The following is an 18,711-nucleotide window of genomic DNA, read 5'->3' on the forward strand; positions in this document are numbered from 1 at the left end:
GTGAGTATTCTTCAAGTGCTGAAAATGTCCACAATATGCTTAGAAAAGCGTATCGTGACATAATTTAACAGAATAATGCACAGAATAATGCTAAAATATTGTCGTCATTGCCCACCCCTAGTTTCTATCTCAAATTGCCATGTCCCGACTGATTTGGAACGTTGCATGCATCAATTTCAGATAAAGCAAATATTCATTAAAAACAATGAAGTGAAAAAGGTGTAGTATTAAGTAGCTTTATATCATTTCTATTTAATCAAAGTGAATTCACAAATCACTGCTTTCATGTTGGGCGTGACTTGTGATCATTTTTTGTGGGGGCAGTCGTGGGCTGGAGGTTGGCGAACACACACTAGGGCGAAAAATCGGCCACTTCAACCTGGTAATACAGCCTGATCATGCTGCATTTCTGGGATAATGAAATATGATTTGTTTTCTGTCAGCGCTGTCGCCGTGTCCGCAATTGCTTCAGTAAGTTAGTTAGCGGTTGTGACTAGCATTAGGACACCAAGTTCTTCTGAAGTTTTTGAAGGGTTTATGAGATACAGTGTGGAAAAAACTGTGAGCAGTTACTGGTTCTCAGCTGACCTCAGAACTGTGGTTCAACCCTATTATTAACTGCCCGCTCTGTTTATCGCTGTATGAGCCGCTGCACTGCCTAGAGAACCAGAGTAACTTTGACTTCTTGAGATGTTCATGTATATAGCACATATGCTTGCTATAGGCTAACATATAACATTGCTGTGGTGAAAATGTAAGAGTTTATGAGCATAATTTGCATTAATGTCAGTCTTTCCATATTAATACTAAAATTAAAGCTGTATTTTGTTACCTACATGTAACACATTACAACCGGAATGAGAAGGTCCACCGTTAACCAGCATATACTTATTATAGGGTCATGTAGCTGACTTTAAGAAATGCACAGGTACATTAGGCTGTGTTATGTCTCATTAACTGTATGAGTAGCTGCCTGTCCCATGAGAGAGAGAGAGAGAGAGAGAGAGAGAGAGAGAGAGAGAGAGAGAGAGGTAAATTAAATCACTTTTGAAACAGTCACTTCATTCATTGTAGCTTTCAGTTCGTGTTTTCAGCGGAAACTAAACATATAAATAGTTACGTTATTAATTAACTAAACTTAAACAAGGTAGGAGTCATCAGTTTATAGAACAGTAGTAGCAGTTAATGGAAGGTTGTAGGGATGGGGAAGGAACAAATGAAAGGAAAAGGTGCATAACAGTTATGAATGGGTACAAAAGAGCAAAGATTTTGTTAAAAAAAAAAAAAAACAAGGAGAAACTTACAGTTGGTGTAATCCTCATATTTGACAGTTATTTTATTATCTGTGAGATGTAGGCCTCACTAAAACGATCTGATCCTGAGTTTACAGTGGAGATGTTATTTAAGTACACATGAAGTTCACAGTGCAGTGGGTTTTTGCACCATAATATGACACTAAAGCTTTATGAACTTATTTTCTCAGAAGCCTGAAGAAGAATATCATGGAGTGTTTTTAATGGCACAGTATAAACTCGTCCAAATTTGGAATATAGCAGAAGTATTTATAGCATACAGTTGAACTGGATTTCACGGCACGTTTTGTCTCATAGGCCGTGTTGAAAAAAATGAAATTATTATGCATATTGCAGCAGCCCCAGTTCAATACTGTGTTAATTTGGCATTGTGAAGTTTGCTTTCTTCAGGACATGTTCCCTCTTTTTTTTCACTGTGGATGCACAAAGGTTACAGTGTGACTGTCATAAGCTGCTCTTAGCCTGTCTGTCCAAGCTTTGTAAGGGCACTTCTCAGCTGCCCTCAAAGGGAGCCACCAAGTGCTCTCAAAAGCCCAGTGTGTATCCTCAGCTGTGGTGCTCATCCTGGCCGGCCCGTGGGAGGTCAAACATCAGTCTAGACTCTCCAGGCCTTCACAGCAGGGAGTCTCCTGTAGCTCCTTTAGCTTCTCTCCACCTTCTTTCATTAGCGCTCTATTGTCCTCAGTGCCTTATTGCTTTAAAACCCTAATGTCTGCCTCCTGACTTGGTCAGCACTGACAAATGAGAGAGAGAGTGGTACCACTTACACAGCAGTCATAAAAGCGCTCATGAAAAGGCCCTGTGGAGTTATATCCTTGGTCTTAGTTTTTTTTTTTCTTCTTTTCTTAAAAGCTCTTACTGCTTTTTTTCCAGGCCTGTGGGTGAGATAAAGAGGACGGAGCTGAAAGACTTGCTTCACCCGATGAGCTCAGACTGGAGATCTCCAGCCCTATCTCGTAGAGGATTATTACACATTAAACCAGGTAGGCTCTGACTTAGGGCTAGGAAATATGACCATATATACCGTTATCGTGATAAATTGTCACAATGCAATACAAAAACTTTGCGGAACATATTGTGCATAGTGCCAGTAATGTTTAAACTGGATTTAGTGCAACACAGTGTGCCACCTATGAAATGAGAATCATTGTGTTCACAGTTTTTGATACATATTAAAAATAAAAATACTATTTTTTTTTCTCACTTCCAACTGATTAGATGACTGAGAAAATAGATATTGTGACATATCGTATATTGTGAAAATTTCTTGAAGTCATTTTCCCTTATTTTCCCCATATTGGCCAGGCTACTCTGACTGCTAGGGGCGCAATGATTAAAAATTTTCTGATTCGATTTGCATTTTCAGCTCTAGTGTCACAATTCATTTGGATATTTAGTTTCCTAGATGATCTAGCCTATACGTAGTATTCGACTGATGTCATACTTGTCACTACTGCTGACGTGGTGGTTGGCTAGTGTAGTGGGTAACACCTTTGCCTTCTACACTGTAGACTGGGGTTCAATCCCCAACCAGGGCAAGCACCCTACACTATACCAATAAGGGTCCTTGGGCAAGACTCCTAACACCACCTTGGCCTACCTGTGTAAAATGATCAAATTGTAAGTCGCTCTGGATAAGAGCGTCAGCCAAATGCCATAAATGTAAATGTAAATGTACCACCGTCCAATGCAGTGATGACAGTGCCCACCGTTTGGACGTTGATAGATATAACATAGCCATAGTGGTTTGTGAATGAGTGACAGCAGCAGCAGATGTGACGTATAATCATGTAAACTTTTTATAGCGTCCACACTGTCCAACGACCTGAGAGGAAAAGAGGCTGAAGAGCTGAGCCAAAAAAGAGAAATCTCAGAGATAAGAGATCTCTTATGCTTTAGTTAGACGTTGTATGTAGTTGACGTCAGAACGTTGGCAGGGGTGGGCAATACGGCAAAAATATTATATCATGATATTTCACCACGTTGTGAGCAGACATTATATGCATCGTGATATTTCGTTTTTCTGAGGTTTAAGAAGTTGAAACAGAGAAAATACAACCTGTAGTGCCACATTTAAAACTTCTATAATAATGATGATAATAATAATAATGACACTAATAAAAACCTACAGAATAAAAACCTCTTTACCTGTTTATGCTCACTTTGTAATGTACCTTGTGGTTAGTGTTCTTTAAGTATTGACAAAATCCATGATATGCTCAGAAAAGCATGTTATGACCTAATGCATCACGATAATGATATTTTATCATATTGCCCACCCCTACATTAAGCTGATGCCAACCCTGGTTAACCCTAGCGAACACAGATGCATAGCTGTTACTCACTTTTGCAGTCACATCAGTGTTTGATGTAGTTGATGGTAAAGACAGAATATCGCTGACCCTTCCACTGACCAAATAATCATATGATTATAGTGCCTTGCTTTTATCTCCTGTGATGTGTCGTTCTTTACATGGTGAAATGGTTCTTCAGGTCCATGGAGATTAACTCTTTTCAAAAAAGTTGCATAATTTTCTTAGGGTTCAATCATTTGGAAATCTGGTGTGCAATCTTTGTGCACAGCGCAAAGATTTCAGGGGAAATAACAGGGGACTGTAATTTTTTTGTGTTATTTGGACATTACTCTGCTTATTTGAGCTGTTTTGAACCCATGGTGAGGCTCCAGATGTTGCACTCCAAACATTTCAGATTTGCTAGAAACGAAAACAGAAAATTTCGCAAAAATATTTTGAAAACAAAAGTTTGAAAGATTAAATTTGTAGGTGAAATATTCATAACCTAAAAAGTACATCCTCCAATAAATGAACCTGTTGATGGTGTTCATAGACACAATTATAAGCACATTAATTTAAAGTTAAATAGTATTTGTTTTTCTGTAACCATACCCAGTTCAGATTTCATCTCGTGCAGTCATTAAATAAGAACTTAAACTTAATACTGATGCAAGTTAGACACAAACAGGGCAAAATGTATAAAATTATAATTAAAAAAAACCATTAAATGCAATTTACTTTTCTTTTTGCATGAAAATCTGTGACATGGCCTGGTTGAGTTGTGGTTACAGTTGAGGTGTGGAATGACCCAGTAGCATATGCTGCTGCTTTAGTTTAGTTTTTTCCAGCATGGGTGCTGTAATTTGAGAAAATCATCTCACCTTTTTTGTTTGATGGTCAACATCGGTTGCTCGTTTCGCTTTATTGTAATTTTACACTCCCTCTCACTGCTAAACCAGTCAGGCTTTGATCTGTGAATATGAGCTCACCCACAGAAATGTCAACAAACTCTGTGGGACGTCGCAAGGAGCTTGTATATTTATTTATTTACTTACTTTTCGGCTCGTTTGATTTTTATTAGCCCGGTCTCTGGAGGCTCGACTTTAAAGCATTATCATTTTGCAGTACGCGGAATGTGCGCACATAGACATGCCAGAGCATGGCGAGTCATTAAGAACCTACCCTACGCAGAGATGAGGGTGTTCGTGACATCTTCGGTTGTTTTTTTTTTTTTTGTTGGGTTCTCCTCCTCAAACAGAAATGTGATCCGGTGCATGCCTCTCTCAATAGGGACGTCCCATAACAAGTATGGTTTGGTCTCCCATGTGTGACTACTGTACCTGACGGTGCTTTGACTGACGGCCGCTCTCGGTGCCAAAACAGTTCATGTAGCCAGGAATGTTTGTGAGGTGAGCGGTTACATCTGGCTAGCCAACTGTGCAGTGCACCTCAATGGCAAGAATTGTGTGCAAGTGCTTAATAGTGTGTTTCCCTTAGGTTCCTTATGTGTAGTGGAACTTAAATCATGTGCAGCACCAGTCAGTAGTTGGATATGCCTGATCATAAAAGGGTTTTTCATTGTTTTTGCTGTTTTCTACTTCTAGAATTTGATCATGTTGAACCATCATCCTAATTACTGTGCGTACATCATTAAAAGTTAATCAGTAGAATTTGCCCAGAAGTGGGAGGACGTTTTAAGGATGTTGACATTTTAAGAAGCACAAATGTGCAAACACCATGATGTCATGCCAAATGATAAGCCATTTATATTCCTTTTTTTTGTTTTTTGCATAATCAGAGAGGAGATATAATAATTTGCTGATGTCCAGAAGAGCTTTAAAGTGACCCTATGTAAGTGTTTATTAATCACAGTTAATGGTGATGTAAGTGTATTTTGGTGTAATAAATATATATCTTCATAAATACACTATATAGTCACAATGTTACGATAGGGACCCAATTAAGGATCACCAGTGTTTAAAATGTAAATATTAACCGCTTAATTATGATTTAACTAAGGAAACATGTATGCATCATAAGATAGTAAGATTATAAAGAAGATGTAGGCCATGATTGAATATGTATTCATAATTACAAATTGTTTTCATGCAACAGAAAAACTAAATGCTTAATGTTTAAAATTGTAAAATTTACAATTAATCTTATAGTTAAATAAAATACTATAGTTAGTGATTAGGTTACTAAAATAATAACCCATTCTTTATATATGACTAAGTCAATTAATAATTAATAATTCGAGTGGTACCATTTATCACTGGATATTGTTGCTGTCAAGACAACTATGTCTTATTTTTTTGTAATTTTTCATTTTTGACATAATTTGAAGTCACCAGCTTCCCTTTACATTATATTATTGGATGATGGACATGCCAATCGAAATGTTTCAAAATAGCTTGGATTAAATCATTTATCCAGTAAAGTCTATTCGAAGTTAAGAATAATGGTACTTTTAACTTTTAAAGGAGAAGGAAACTTTTAAGTTAACTATATGGAGCTTTTGTTCTGGCAGCATGATGTGTAACTATTATAAAATGGTTAAAAGCCATTAACAGATTATTAGACAATGATTATGTTGTTGTTCATTAGGACCTCTTATTGTAAAGTGTTATTGAGCTTTATGCAGATGAGCTGAGGTACGACCAATCAGAGGGCTGATAAATGGCTTAGTATCTGATTGGCCGCTTTTCCGCTATGGAGCCAAATGGAGATGGGGTTGCGGTTTCTGTTTCCATATATTGTACCGCTAAATCAGAACCAGGAAAGATCCAAGAAAACTACACAATCGAGTGGCTAATTGCTAATAGCAACGATACACGCCACCCACCCCAGACACGTTTGATTCTGTCTGTCACTCAAACTCTGGTCTCTCTGTGTGCTCTCATCTTGTCTATGTTACTGAAATGGACTGCAGAGGGTTTTACCTACCCGGATAACTACATTGGCATTAGTGTCACCCGGCAGGTACAACTCAAAGCACCATAGAACAATTCTATTTTTTGTCTGTCACTTCAACACCAGTCATTCAAATTTTTGCAAGTCGTTATCCTCTAAACAGGTGTTTTTTAAGCATCGGTTCGCTAGAATTGAGCCTGTACTGCAGTGGGAGGCACCGTGCACTCGCATTAGCTTGGCCTAGCAGGCTACAGCTTAAAGCTCTAACAGAACAGGTCCAATTTCAGCTTTGTCACCCCAACACCCTTAAGTTGACTTTGTTCTTGCTATTATACGTTTTTATCATCTATACTTGTGACAGCAGAGCAGTTAGTCTAATCAAACATGCACTGTGGTGTTTGGGTCTCTTTAGCCAAGTTATCCTCTCTTCTAGGTTAGGCAGCACCGTTTAACATTTAGAAATTGGTTTTAGCTTGAAGCTTTGATGTTTATTGAATGATGGGTTTAAAATAGTGCACTGCTTTCATTTATTTGAGCAAACTGAATTTATTTGAATGCTTTTGGGTTTGAAATAGCGTAGCAGGATGCTGTGGCATGTTCATGCTGATATAAACTATCAGCAAACAGCTACGTCGTTGCATCATCCCACTGTGCGATTCCGCGTGCCCCGAAAACGGTTAGCTAACCATGCCAAAAAGCGCTTTTAAGCTTCGTGTCGAACCGTGTCCATCTGGAAATGCCACGGAAATGGTTACCCTCCGTGCTCAGAGCCATTCGGCCCTACATTGGAAAAGAGGCCACTGTGACACCCATAGCGAAGCTACACCCTGAAGATCCAACACTCGAACAAGAGAAATGCATGAGAAAATAACAACGATAAAAAAATATATTCAAATATATATAAAGCAGGAGAAATTTATTCCATTTGGAATTTTCAAAACCATTTCAAAAGTTATAAAAAACAAAATTAGGCCACATTTAGACTCAGAACATGAATCTGGACACCTGAATCTGCTCTTTTAGCAGTGCGCCCTTCTAAGAGTAAGCATGTCCCCTGGAGTGACCCCATGACCCCCTTCCAAACACTCTCACATCGCGACTCAGGCCTGTCCGTTCGCCTTGAAACCTCAAAGGGCCAGAAATAGCTTAGCTCATCAGGTAAGAAAACCCGGCCAGTGAATAGCCTCAAAGCCCTGAGGCATCGGTGCCTGTTACCCAAACCTGGGTGGAGGGCGTGTCCACCAGCGCCTATTGAAAAACATATCTTCCCCATCGCCCACTGCAGAAAAGAGCTGCAGATTTCTATCAAAACAAAGTTGTAAATCTGTCAATGGAGTCACTTTCTGCAAAAGAGCTGACAAAGCAAGCTAGCATGCTGGTAATTCCTTGAGAATTTGTTGGCATGTCACTTAAGTTCAACTCTAGTTTTCATGCTTTTTTGAAAGCTCTTTGTACACACATTCGCAACTTGTGTGTTTTTAATGTGCTATAAAGTGAATTGTTTACGTTACAGCATGTTATTCAACTGTATGACATGCAGTTATCTGTAGATAAGGACAAAAGTATATCACATAGCTAAAAACAGCAGTAGCTGCTATTTTGGAGTCTGAATTTTGTGCACATTTTGTCCGTTTATGTTGACGTACAGTGTTAGAAATTACATGAACCAGTCTGTTTGAAAGTGCTTAACAATTCTTTGCCATTTGAGGCGAGTGTGTGATGGTGCATAATGCTAATTACTGAGGTATAAGCTACCCTTGCTAGCTACATTAGCCTTGTAGCTCCAGTGCAAAACTAAAGAAGCAAACGTCAGAATGATATTTAGGCAATGGCAAACCATGAGGGTTAGAGCTAGGCCTTCAGTTCGGGTCATAAATATCAAAACTCTGTCAAGACTTTTGTTTATCCTAATAAAACACCTGCTTGGTTTTCTTCTAGTCTAGTAATAATCTTAGCACTAAGCTAACAGTGTTGCACTCGGAGACTTGAAGCTTGTAAAAGACATATTTAACCTTGCATTGTACTCTGAAAATGTGGTTCTTAGAGAGTTCTTTGGTTAAAAAAAAGTGGTTCTTTATAGAACCATGAATGCTCAAGCAACCCTTTGCATGATTAAAGGGTTCTTTGTATCATGAAATGTTTCTTCAGATTGATGGAGAATGGAAAGGGTTCTATAAAACACCCAAAGGGTTCTGCTACTGTAACAGTGTGAATCTTGTAGAAGAACCTTGTAGGAGAACCATTTTTTTGGTGATATATAGAACCCTTTTCAAAATGATTCCATACAAAATCATCTACAGTGCATTTTCTGCACCAAAGAAGTTTTGAAGAAGCTTTTATAAAGAAAATGGTTCTCTTTTTGGAAAGGGTTGTATGTAGCACCAAAGAGGGTTCTACTATTGCTACGATGTCAAGCTTGCTACAGCACCCTTATTGGTGCCACATGGAACACTATCAAAAAGGTTCTCTATAGAACCAAATTCAACACGTTCTCCATTACATCTGAAGAACGCTTTCACAATGCAAAGAACCCATTAATCATACAAAGATTTTTTTTTTTTGAGCATTCATGGTTCTATATAGAACCATTTTCTCTACTAAGGAACCCTTTTTTTAAGAGTGTAATGTTTTTCTCATACAAACTGTCTTTACTGTAAATCAAAAGGGGATTGATTGATTCCACTATCACTGCCTAATAATGTTTGCAGTGAGTCTCACATCTAAGGCCTTCAGTTCAGCTCCTGAAGTCCAAACCAATGAAAGAGCTTGCTTGGCTGTACTACCTAGATACTAGTAATCTGATCTGGCCGTTTGAAGATTTGAACCCTTTTGTTTCTAATTAAAAGCAATATAATACATACAAGGCTTAAATACAGTAAAAATATAGGAGCTGAAAATTACTGTTTTTTTTTTGTTGTTGTTTTTTTTTTATTTAACAGAAATCTGTAGGCCTTCTGTGAAGGCCTCTAAGGCCATAACTGTTCCCCACTTTATTTAGGCATGGGCCAGTCATACAGGTAATCAAGTTGAGCCTGAAACGAGCCGTCATGTTTTCTGATGCTGTGACAGGAAAGAAGCCGTCCAAGTGAGCCCAGCCACTGTAAACAGTCATTAAGCCTTCAGCTCATCAGCTACTAATAATTACAGTATGTAACGCACATCAGCAGCTCGGGAATGGACATGGCCAAGAAAAACCTGTTTGAGGGGTGAAGTATTTTGCTGCATATCACTTTCATGCCAACTAATCAAGATCTGTATTTTTGGAGGCTTCTGCGAATATTGCCACCCAAGAGCAGTGTTTATTCAGGAGGACTTCCGCTCATGTTTCCTTGTGTTAAGTAATGGTTTGGTTCTAAGATTTGCAGGAATGCTGTCCGACTAGAAACAGCGTTTCTCAGTGCTACTCCGGGGACAACCCTGTGCTGCACGTTTTACTGTTTAATACAGCCATTTGTTACCTCATGACGTGATTAAACTAGTGGGGTCATTATCAATCAGTGCATTAGAGCGGGAGATTATTTAAATATGCAGTGGAGAGGAACTCCAGGATTGGGAGGTGCAGTGCAGGAGACCCTCTCACTGGCCACTTTATTTGAATCCCCTATTTTGAAGGGGTTGTTGATGCACAAATTGTGTTAGTCATCCTCTGACCATTCATTAAAGGTCAGTTTCTGACCTCAGGGCTGCTCTTGACTGGATATTTTTGGGTGGTGGACCAGTCAACCTCCCTACCCATGTGACAATGTAGACGTATATGATATCTCAATGGCCGATATACTGTTCATCACTAATAATTCATTTTATGACTATTTTTGGTCTAATCGTTGAAATAATGGACAATAATTATAGCCGATAACTTGTCACACCATTTTAGCTCACACATAAACTGACGCATGTGTAGTCCATAGTGGCCGTTCTTATGTTGTTTTTAAAAGCTTCCTTGGAGGGGGAATCACTCACTCATAGGAAGCACACTGGATAACACCACAATAATAAAGCCAACACTTCAAAATGAAAGTATACTGCCAGATTGGGCAATATTACTAATGCATTCATTCATGTCTGATTTAGCTATGTTATTCAATATAAAGTATATTACATCATATATAAGTTAAAATGTGATCTTGTTTTTTTTGTTATTATTATTTAATACAGTGATAACTTATTAATGTCAATATCAGCCACAATATTCTGTTATTGTCATAGGCCCAGAAAATCTATATAGTGCCTACATACAACCTTCAAATAAGCTGTACAGTACATTCATATCACTGCTGTCAGAAGAAAACCTTATGTTCAGTTTTTGACATAATTTGAAAATGCCTATTGTTCTTTACAATGCTTGTAAATGATGCATGAACCAAAAGAATTGGCCCAAAATGACTTGGCAGGGGGGTCTGGTTCCATATACTTACATGCTTTTTCCTTCTTCTGTAAAATGACCATTTTGAAGATACAAGGTTTTCTTCTGACAACATCAATAAACAAGCTTGTGCGGCGTTATTAGTGCTTCATCAGCATCTCGGCCTTTCAATATTCAGTCTCAGAGCCCTTTAGGCTGTGAGAGAATGGCCCTCCGCCTGGAAGAAAAGTCTGTTGGCTTTCTTTGTGCTAGTGGGTTTCTGTGCTGACAGCAAGGCCGCTCCCCTGAAGGCAAGGCATGCCAATAGGGCGGGTTGCATTCTCACTCGTAAATGAGCTCAGGCAGTCATTATCTCAGCTGTTGGATCTGCCAGACTTTGTTTTATGCCTGATGAGAGAAGATGCAGACGTTTTCAGACGCGTTTCTTCTATTTTGTCTTTTCTTGTCTTACTCAGTTTTCCCATTAGTCAAGCTGTAGCCAATCACCTTTTGGAACCATGAATCCTCCTAATTATGCACATTTGCTCCATAATCTGAAGTAGGCTTGCTCATATTGTTTCTGACTCTGTGTGACACACTGTTATCTATAAAAATGGACAAAAAATTTGTGCTGCATAGCTAAAGACAGCAGTAGCGGCGATCTTGAAGATGGAATAGTTTGTGCCTTTTCTATTTGTTTGCTTTTGTGCTTTGAGTACTTAATAATATATAAATATATATAATAGGGTATAATAAGAGTGGGCATTATGATGATGTTTTATGGTTCGGTTGATGAATTACATATATAATTTTCTATGCAAATCATTAATATATCATCAGTATTTACAGAGCAATGACCAACTGCATGTTTCATTACAAAGAGAGTGCAAATTGTTATGCTTAATTGGATTTAATGTGACAAAATGTTGATTCATAGCAGATTTCTTATTCTAACTTGCTAAATCTCGAGGTATAAATTTCCGTTACTTGTTAGCTACATTAGCCTTATGGATCCAGTGCAAAACTTCAGAGAACTTCAGACAACAAACATGTCTCGGCTGATTGGCTACATCTGTGATTTTTACCCAAGCTGTCACTCAGAATTCTACTGTTTTTCTAAATTTATATTAAAATACCCTATTAAAAAAATTGGATGTAAACAAAGTCATTCAGAGTGGTTTAGTGTGAAATGCTCTGTTCTAGAGAAACTTACCCAGTCAGAATTGTTCACAGTGGAGGTGGACATCCCCTAAAACCCACCTCAGGCTCGTGGCACAAGCCTATTTGGCCTGCGAAATAATTTTAGTTTTCTGTTAAATACATATTAGCCCATTTCACCATGTGACACGTGTCCCACCCCTTCCCCAATAACAATCTAGGGACAGTGCCTCAAAAAAAAAAAAAGCCAGGTATTTAGTTCATATGAAGGGACAGATTTAAAAAAAAAATACTGTACATTAGGGACATTTAAATAGGTTTAACAGATAGTAGTCTTTTATATAAAACAATTTGTTTTTATTTAGAGTTATTTTTTAATTGCTCAAGCCTATTTTTGGTCGTAATTTTGCATATGTAAAATAAAAAATGGCCTGTTTGGGTCATGGCACAATGTTGAGTAAATATAAATAAAAACAATCACATCCCACAGATTTGTTGAGATTTTTTACTAAGGCCTTTTTAGTGGTTGAGTTTGACACCCCTGCTCTTAAAGCTCAAAGAAAGCTGTGATATAAAATGGTTATGAATGTGCTGCTTGATGTCTGAGACCTACAGGCACAGTGGAGAGGTAAATGTAGTTTAGGGTTGCCACCCAAGAAGGATTTGCCTGGACTGTCTGGGTTTGTGGCTGCCTGTCCAAGTAAAAATAAATTCTATTTATGGACACAAATATTTAGCATTTTCATTCACTGTCCTTTTTTTTTTTTTTTGGTCAGTTTTATTTTTATGAATCATTTGAACACAGAAGCTGCTACTTACATTGTGTGAACATTTCTTGACAACTGGACCAATAGAAATGGCCCAAAGTTGCTTGGAATAAAATCTTTTTACACTAACTTCCGTTGAAAATAAGCACGTTTTCACCTTCTGGTGTGTACCAGCTGATATCTCTCTGCTTTAAACTGCATTGTGAGCAGGGCTTGTGTCCAGGAATTTTACAGGGCTGCAGTGTGTTGTATGGTAAAATAGTCCCCAAAGAAACCAGCATTACTTGCAAAAACTCAGGAGACACATGTACGTATAGTAAATAAAAATTAGATTGTAGACAGTGTGACCCCTGGTTTCTCCTACAGACCACACTGAATGACTTTATTTACACTCAATAAATGAATTATGCATACATTTGGAATTTGCAATTCCCCTTTAACAGTTTGAATGCAACAAATGGTAATAAATGTATCATCTACCACACAGTGAAAATTCAGAGGAACGACTCCTGAAGAATTGAGTAGTGATGGTTGGAAAGAAGCTGTAAAAAGCTCCTACCTCTGTAATAAAGCTATCTGAGCATGTTTTTATGTGGAAACCTATTCAAAAGTTGACTTACTATTCACGCTAGGAATTTTTAAGTGCTGTGATTAATGTAGGAAGCTTTCAGTAATTCAGATCCAAGCCTGTTAGAGCACCAGGAATGCGTAAACCTCAAAGGATGCAATAAAACGCATTCAAGTGAAGCATCTACTGATGGTTTGGAGATTGCACATGCATGTATTTACTGTGGGAGCCTTAAGGAACAGAGAGAGAGTTATACCTTTGAGCCCTGGGACAGCTTAGAGCCATCATCAGATTCTATCACCGTTCTTAATGTTTTTAAGTGGTTTGCGTTCTAGATTGCAACACAGGCTTTGAGGCTAAAAGTAAGTTTACGAGAAACCCCTACTCTACCTTGCTGCAGTTAGAGACTAGAGGGGTTTGGTGCTTGGCCAGGGATTGTTCCACAGTGGTGGTGATAGGAACCCGACGTCCACCTCTAAAAGCTACCTCACAGAAGGTTGTTCAATAGAATGGTTATGAATATGCTGCCTAATTTCTCAGACTTTGTTTTAGGATAAGATTCAGAGGTTTTCGGCCTAAAACACCCCTGGTTCCTATCACCACCACTGTCTCAATGAACCGTCTCAAATTAGACCACTCTGAATGACTCCGTTTACGTCTTAGTTACTAAATCATGCTGAAATTTTGAAATTCCCCTAAGGAGAAACGTTGAGGCCAATCCGACAGCATGAAAGTTGGTTGATTAATTGAATGAGAAGATTACTGATTACAGACAAGCTTGATAGTTGCAGCCCTGGAGTCAGGTGGTATGTGAAGTTCGTGTACAGTCAGGTGCTTGACTCCAAATAAACCTCTCCGGAACTCTCCGTAGTTGGAAACCTTTAAACCTCCCCAAAATGGCCAGCCTCCTGCCGGGCGCTTTGCTTGGAAGCAATTATAGCCCCCCCATCCTCTTCCTCAGCAGTCATGGGAACTGCTCACATCAACGCTGAGGGAATCCTGGGAAAAAGTGCTTAATCACCTCCTGATTCCTGTTTGGAGAGCGAGATGCTGTTTTATTACTAGTCACAACAAATCGACGCATAGAAGCTCAACTTGTCAGAGTTGGTGTCCTTAAATTCAGTGACCGGCTAACACTGCAGGCCACAGTATGCACAGCTGGCCTTGGTAATTTCACCAGTGGAATGAGATTCAGAATAAGCTCAGAATTCATAGTTTAGAGCCTCTCAGTAATGTTAAATGTATGTAATTATGCAGTATTTTTTTATTGATAGTATGATAGTAATTATTAGCACTTCTCCTATTTCTTTCTTAAACTTTAATAAATATAAATGTATGTACATTCAAGTCAAATTACAGCTAAAAATCTCACCCTTTCCCAAAACTTCCTGCTGTCTCATAACATAGAACATCAGCTCAGAATGACATTATTGCAAAATTTAGTTGTCCCATAGTTTACAGATGCAAAGTAATGAAACAAAGTGATTCATTTTTTAATTAAAAATAATGTGCATAAAAATAAATAATTATAACAGTGATTATGGTAATAATAATAATAATAGTAATAGTAGAGTAAATAAATCAATAAAAACATTTGTGATTTCAGTATATTCACAGGTGAAATGTCAGTCCGTATTTCTGTTTTGACCATGATCTTGATTGATTTGATTTTCAGATTTTATTCCTTTTGGATAGATTTATCTTACATTTCTAAGTCATCACTCGTTACAATCAATCTTCTCTTATTTCATATTGTGTTGCTTTTATTATTGTGATGTTTATGCAAGGCCACCCTGAAACTGAGGCACTGGTTTCAGTAGGACTTTCCAGCGGAAATCCATTAATAACACGTGCTTTTAATAAAACATGCTTTTTATGCTGTATCTTTTTAGTGGAGTCATGTTACAGTAAGCAGATGTGTCACAGTCTTCACTCTAGTCCTGTCATAGCTGTGGCCTGAAGGAAACGCTGTGAGTCATTTAATGTGGTATTTAGGTATCAGTGCAGTTCCTTACTCGGTTGTTCATGTTGAGTTGCTACTGGAATAGAATTCTTACAGCTTTTACTGAGCGTTTACTCATCCATCATGTTTTTTTAGGCCAATTAAGATTTTTTATTGCCTTTTTAACCCAAAGCTCACTCCCTGACCCTGATACATGAGTGATAAATGGTGCGATGGGAACACTTCATATTTGTGGCATATTTGACACTTGGTCGATCCCCGCCCCTTTGCCAAAGTGTCCAGTTTTTCCACCCAAATCTGGCAGCCCTAGCTGGGTGTCCAGCAAAAGTTACCATAGCCCACCAGCATGAGATACAAAAAATAGGCGTAGATCAAACTAAGTTGAAAGTTGCTGCTTGAGCAATAAATGCTGCTTTTTGAGAGAGGCCTGTTTACGAGCTAAGAGTGGTTGGTTGGAAAACTGCCCTCCCCCACAAATGACCAGAATGAGTGTGAATGGTAATTACCTGGGCCGTACTGGCTTTACACTTCCGTGTTACTTCACATGGTGGCCCCAGGCTCCCCCCTTAAACCTACTTCAGTTGTCCAATCAGAAGACTTGAGGGCTGGGCCCTCAACCCTAAAGGGGGAAATTAGCTCTCAAGCTTTTTCTTCTTCATTTGAAAATCCTGAGTCAGGTCCGTCCCACTAATCCAGCAGCTGCATGCTCAGAGCCAGACCTTGATCTCCACTTTGTTTCCCTGAGCTTTTAATTCCAGCCCATTAAGGTAAGGCTTTATGTCATATGACAAGATGTGCAAAGCTTTGGATAGATTTCTCACTGGCTCGAAGGCATTAAGCATCTTAGTCTTAGTTCAGGTTAAAGTGACTGCATGCTTAACCAAGCTCACCTACAGCGCCGGTCAAAAGTTTGGACGCACTCATGGAAGTGCTTTTTATCATTTTTCCAAAGAATACTGCTGTTTACATTTAAACATTTTTTCAGATATTTAAAATTCTGAAGAACGTACCCTCAGTGTTTTTGCCTTTTGACTAGTGCTGCATCTAATGTCAATGCTTAATTCAAGATCATGTCCTTTAGTAAGAAATTAGCCAGAAACTGAGCACGTTTGAGGATTTCATCAAGCTGTATCTTGTTTAGAGCCGACAGGCCATTTACTTGTTAATGTGCCTGTGAATGGCGTTCATTATGAAGGTGTCAGTCTGGACAGCTGAAGTGGAGCAATCCACACCGAATATCGTAGCACTAGTGCAGCTAGCAGAGCAGGAGGTGTTACTTTTGGCCTTCAAACTGGCCAGGCGACAAGCTGTCCCAGGCTGATTTACACTGAATTCAGTTCCAGTACCAGCAAGACAAAGTAGTATTCAAAGCAGAATTCTCCTTGGCAGTATTAAGACTCTTGAGTTGCTTATATATAGCAAAACAGTAAAGATACTATGTTGCTTTATTTGACACCTTTACAGGAGTTTGGCAAAAAGCACACAAATGAACACAGTTTACCTTGTAAACCAAATGCAGTTGATCATGTTTTGTGCCATCATGAAGCTTCTTTACTTTTGCACTGGAGCTACAAGAGTAATATAGCTAAGAAGAAGTTAGACTCGCCATCTTAAAGTCTGGAGTTTGTCTGAACTTTCGTGCATTTATTTTTAAATGACGTGATATACAGTGTCAAACCACATAAGAAGTAATTCTATCCCGATTATTTTGGATACAGACATACAGTGTAAACAATGCCAACTGGTGCATTATAGCCCATACAGAAATCTGCTATACTACAATGTGGTTGGTGTCAAGACAAAACCTTCTCCAAAACCATAACTTTACAGGAGAAGGAAAAAAACCCACTTTATTTTTAATGTAAGTCCAGGGAACCAGGCCTTTTTCCAAGCAATTTTGGGTCATTTTCTTGTGGTCATTCATCAATGACTTTTCTTGTGGTGTATCCAGTCATGTATTAGATGTATATGAACGACCCAAATGTTATGCATATGCGTTCACCCACCTATCAAGCATATATGTATGATCAATATATTCTGCATATAGGTACTTGCTTGAATGCACTTACATAAACGTCTACGTACTGATGTTTTAAAATCTGTGTCTGATGCTTTATGATATATTTGCATATGTGGTCATATATCAGATTTCTGAATGGGAAGTGTCTACTTCTTAGCTGTACTAGCTTTATAGTTCTAGTGCAAAACTAGAGAAGCACCAGATATGTCTTGGCTGTTGGCTTTTTTTTCGTCCAGCTATTCCTGTCATGAAGTCTTGTGAAGGACTGTGCAGGGACATCCAGGCTGGTTGAGATCAAAACTATCATTTACATTCTCTAGACAGAATGCAGCTCACACTTCCCACTTCACTCCAGCTTTGTTTGTGTCCTCCGAGAGGTCAGCTGAGGAGACGAAAGATAGCCAGTAAATGGTGCGTGTCCCGACATGTGTCAGTGCTACTGGATGAGAGGTGCTCTTTACTGTCAGTGCTAACTAAGCTGAGTGTTGGTGTACTTAGTGTGTTTACTTTTTCAGTGACTCACTCACTGCTGTAATATTAATCACACTTCTAAGTTTGCTCAGAAGTGGTAATCTTGTAAAGCTGGAAGACATGGCTGTCCCTGTTATGATGTTTTTGCTCAAGATTTTGTGTTTGCATGCATTTGGTTGAAACTGGCAAAACAAGCTGCTTGGTTTAAAGTGGTAGTTCGATAAACATTTACACAGTTTTCGCCCTGCATTAAAAGTTTGCTGTCTGAAGTTTGCTTCTGTAGTTTTTCAGGCCAACACCCCAATCATCATACGCTTGCCTCTTGTCCTGAAAGCAGCATTCTAGCCTAAAATTGCAGGTTAATGTTGTTTATCATGTTGTGCATTGTTCTCAGCCTCATTAGCTTGACAGAATTCAAGACATTGTTTTCGTTCATCATTACTCCCTCACTACAAAACCCAGCATCCATTATGCATTATATAATAAAACCATTGGGAGTCCCTGTGGTGTCACCCAGTCGTAACTGTGTTGTACATGGTTCTATGTAAATGGTTTTACATAGCATGGAAAAGAATTCTGCTACTATTACCACGTCAAGCTTTAAACATTTGGTGCTCTACAGAACCACTTTTCTAGAGGTTCTATACAGAACAATATACAACACTCTTCATCAGTCTGAAGAACCATTTCATCGTGCAAAGAACCAAGCATGAAATGGTTCTATATGGAATTCAAACTCAAACTACCAAACATCATTGCCTTTACTAAAGAAACCTTGAAGAGTCATCTTTTTAAATATATACAGCTAGGCTTGAATTAGTGTAACTCTCACCTTTTTTACCCTTTTGGCCAGCAGTTTGGTCCAAACTGAGGTAAGTTGTCTAGATAGCCAGCTATCTGTA

General features: G+C 38.6%; 1 protein-coding gene across 2 annotated transcripts in view; it reads left to right on the top strand.

Moving 5' to 3' along the window:
• The window catches only part of lypd6b (LY6/PLAUR domain containing 6B), a 52,985-nt gene that overhangs the window by 23,088 nt on the left and 11,186 nt on the right, over positions 1–18,711 (top strand). Inside the window, exon 2 of one of the 2 annotated variants that reach the window (XM_017695008.2) lies at positions 2,187–2,296. The gene's annotated coding sequence lies outside the window, so the exon portion shown is untranslated. Of the gene's footprint in view, positions 1–2,186; positions 2,297–16,036; positions 16,086–18,711 lie in introns of those variants that run through there. The other variant, XM_017695009.2, reaches the window with a different exon arrangement.

The sequence above is a fragment of the Pygocentrus nattereri genome, chromosome 6, assembly GCF_015220715.1.
Source record: "Pygocentrus nattereri isolate fPygNat1 chromosome 6, fPygNat1.pri, whole genome shotgun sequence".
Taxonomy (NCBI): Eukaryota; Metazoa; Chordata; class Actinopteri; order Characiformes; family Serrasalmidae; genus Pygocentrus; species Pygocentrus nattereri.